The sequence below is a fragment of the Anolis carolinensis genome, chromosome 3 (assembly GCF_035594765.1).
Source record: "Anolis carolinensis isolate JA03-04 chromosome 3, rAnoCar3.1.pri, whole genome shotgun sequence".
In the NCBI taxonomy this organism is placed as follows: domain Eukaryota; kingdom Metazoa; phylum Chordata; class Lepidosauria; order Squamata; family Dactyloidae; genus Anolis; species Anolis carolinensis.
The window spans coordinates 24,989,268-24,993,154 of NC_085843.1; the positions used below are offsets into that span (position 1 = coordinate 24,989,268).

The 3,887-nt window shown below is 37.6% G+C and overlaps 1 protein-coding gene across 1 annotated transcript in view; it reads right to left on the reverse strand.

Moving 5' to 3' along the window:
• Positions 1 to 3,887, reverse strand: part of gucy1a2 (guanylate cyclase 1 soluble subunit alpha 2) — a 323,810-nt gene that overhangs the window by 78,713 nt on the left and 241,210 nt on the right. The window contains exon 9 of the transcript XR_010004065.1: positions 3,767 to 3,828. The gene's annotated coding sequence lies outside the window, so the exon portion shown is untranslated. The remainder of the gene's footprint in view (positions 1 to 3,766; positions 3,829 to 3,887) is intronic.

A 3,887-nucleotide genomic window follows, 5' to 3' on the forward strand; every position in this document is an offset into this window, starting at 1 on the left:
TCAAAGTGCAAAAGCAAGTTGTACTCAGCTCATTGACCTTAAACTCTGCATCCTGACCCCAAAGGGGTCCCCGTAGTTCAATGTTGGGATCACAAAAAAATTCACAGCAGTATAAGGTTTCTGAACACCACCCATTTACACAAATCTGTTAGCAACAACCTGCAGTGTTTGCAGTGACTCTGTAGAAAATGCAGGAGATGAGAGGACGGGATACCATATTGATCTTCTCAGTAGGTTCAGGAGAAAGCAAGCTTCTGCAGCCTCTCCTAGCTTGTTTGTTTCTCCTTATTCATCATAACTTTTGCACTCTTGACCACACTCTGATGTTGCTTGATCATACATGTCCCAGTTTGCACAAGTGAAATGTAGCAGCATTTAAATGGCTCTGTATTTTGTGTATATATCAGCCCTGATTCCTGTTAGTTCTCATTAGAGGTGACTCATTTAATAAACTGTTGAATCACAACTAACGTGAGGATTTAAGGTTTTGTCTCAATTGGTTTGTCGTTATAATTTGTTGCAACCAGCTTTGAGGAACTTTTGATTAAAAAACAGGAAACGTCAATCTTTTAAATGAATATTCAAATGTTTATTTAAAGCATTGTAATACCACTTCCAATTATAATGTCCAAACCAGTACAAAATTTATCATCAGATTCTAAACAGCAAGTACAGTAGAGTCTCACTAATCCAAGCCTCGCTTATCCAAGCCTCTGGATAATCCAAGCCATTTTTGTAGTCAATGTTTCCAATATATCGTGATATTTTGGTGCTAAATTCATAAATACAGTAATTACAACATGACATTACTGCGTATTGAACTACTTTTTCTGTCAAATTTGTTGTATAACATGAAGTTTTGGTGCTTAATTTGTAAAATCATAACCTAATTTGATGTTTAATAGGCTTTTCCTTGATCAGTCCTTATAATCCAAGATATTCGCTTATCCAAGCTTCTGCCGGCCCGTTTAGCTTGGATTAGTGAGACTCTACTGTAATTTTAAAAGAGCTGTGCCAGAGAAATGGTTTGAATTCAGAGTAAAATCAATATCTAAATGGATGAGAAAGTGAAGGCAGTGAGCAACTTAATGACCAAAACCAGCCATATTTGTAATAATGCAATTTTAAATATTTTTCAGTACGTTTAAATAATTCAACCAAGCAGTGTGCTCTTAAGATTAAAACACAACACATTTTTCTGTAAATAATTGACTAAAATCTTCAGTACATTAATCTACTAAGTTTTATCACAGGAAAGTCTTCTTCAGCCTGGTATCTTTAAGAGAAGGACAGAAGAAGAATATGCCAATTTCCTGTCTGGGGATTAATATGGAATTCTAATCACTCAAGAAAGTAGGAAGAAAAATGATATGTTGAATGTTCCTACAACTTGTGAAAACCTTTTTTGGGGCGGTTCCTGGCACAACATTACAGGAGTTTAAGAAATTCCACAGCCCTGCTATAGAAACCCACACTTTCCGTCTTTTCACTACTCATACAAAACTGTGCAGCCGCTAGAGGGAAAAAAACTCACTCTCTTGCATTGTTTTCACTGCGTACCTGAGGAAAGTTCAGATAAAGTGGCAAAGAGTTTGATACCAGCTTTTGCCAATCTGATCATTGTTCAAACCAAATATTAGACCATAGCAAAAAGAAACACAGGCTTCTTGAAACAGCAGTCCTTCCTGATTATAATGGCACACAATTGCCTCTCCATGAGCAAAGTCGTGCACTTCTCAGTTGCTGAAAGCCGTGCAATTTGTTGGAAAGCCGTACACTTTCTGTCATTCTGGGAAGAAAACTTCTAAAGTGTCCTGAAGTTCTGAGACAAAATCTGGTTCATTTTTCCTGATATTCTTCCGGAATCAGAAAAACCAAGATTTAAAATCATCATGTTGGCTGGAGATTATTGGAGCTGGACTACAACTCTGGAGACCTAGTTCTGATTAGAATTCTGATCTGAATTCTTGCTTCTCTATGGAAACCCATAGGATGATGGGCTCAGACTCAGAAAATGACAAGATAGGTTCACTTTAAGGTCATCATAATTAAGAAAAAAATCAAGGCATACAACTTGATTGTACCTTGGCCTGGATCTTTTTGACCCAAATCGGGATTTTAATATTATTGTCTATATTGACTTTTATGACTGTTTTTAATCATGTTAAAGTTTTACTGCTCAGTTTAATGTTTTATCTGATTTGTGCTGTCGTGTCTGGGCATGGCCCCATGTAAGCCGCCCCGAGTCCCTCCGGGGAGATGGGGCGGGATATAAGAATAAAATTATTATTATTATTATTATAACTACCAAGTGTTCTATTCTGGAGAAAACTATTGTCCAGGTCAAGTCATATCGGACTAACTGGAAAAACCTGGAGACATTGTTCTCCACCTTTGCAAAGAGACCCATAATGTATACTCATAAGAAAGCTATGAGAAAGACATCTTGCTTTCTCCATCCATGGGGACTTGATGGCATGGAAGTTCAACACATTGTCATGTTTCATTAGATTTGCAGATCTAATGCCCTAAATGTCAAAAGTCTTTATGAAAAGAACTCTTCAGGAATTAAGATAATTAGAAGAAATGTTGATCCTGGCAGCAGACTCTGTAACCTTTGGAACCTTTATCCCAGATATGACAGTGACACTAATGAGACTTGACTGTTTGTTAAGCAATATTTTAAGCTTTTCATAGTTACCACAATTACTGGAAATCTGTGATCATCTGTTCATTAGGCCATTGTAAGAGGCCTAATTTTTGGGTCCAACTAGATGCAGTTAGCACAGAAGATGGGAGCAGGGCATTGGACTGTGTGAGAAAGCACTTTTCAGGCTCAATGTCACAAACACCTCTCATTCAGGGGGCCGGGCTGTGGCGCAGCTGGCTAGTAACCAGCTGCTATAAATCACTACTGACCGAGAGGTCATGAGTTCAAAGCCCGGGTCGGGTTAAGCCTCCGACCATTAATAGCCCTGGCTTGCTGTTGACCTATGCAGCCCCGAAAGACATTTGCATCTGTCAATTAGGGAAATTTAGGGACGCTTTATGCGGGAGGCTAATTGACAACACCATAAAACTGCCAGCAAAACACGAGGAAAGGAATGCGGAAGTACAGCCACTACTGGATGGTGAAGCAACAGCTCCCCTTGTGGCCGGAATCGTGAAGCTGGAAAAATGTTAAGAATGCCTCTGATTCTGTCTAATGTATGTTGTTTGTCTGTTGGCATTGAATATTTGCCGTATATGTGTTCATTGTAATCCGCCCTGAGTCCCCTTCGGGGTGAGAAGGGCGGAATATAAATACTGTAAATAAATAAATAAATAAATTCACATTTTGCCACATTTTAATGAGGGTTGCATTAATACTGAAGAATTAATGCAGTTTGACAGCATTTTAACTGCCATGGCTCAATGTTAAGGAATCATAGGAGTTGTAGTTTGGTGAGTCATCAACTAATTGGCAGAGAAGATAAAAACCTTATAAAATTACAACTCTCATGATTCCATAGCATTGAGAAATGATAGTTAAAGTAATACCAAACTGCATTAATTCTACAGTGTGGATGAAACCTTGTGTTTCTATTTGGTTTTATTTGTTTTAGTTTTATGTACGTTTACTGAAAATAATACAACCTCACAGAATTGAGTGAAACAAAATAAAATAGAATTTATGTCCTGACAAAGCTCCATAGCAAAACAAATAAGTCTGCTGAAGTTCAAATGCTATCAATATAAAAAATCAATACATGTTATTCTAACCTACCTATGAAGACAATATTGCAGAGAATGGCACAAGAACTCGGTGGATGAAGGTTGTCTCTGTTTCTGCCAATAAAAGAAATTACAAATTTATTCTTATTCAATATAACAACAACAACAACAAC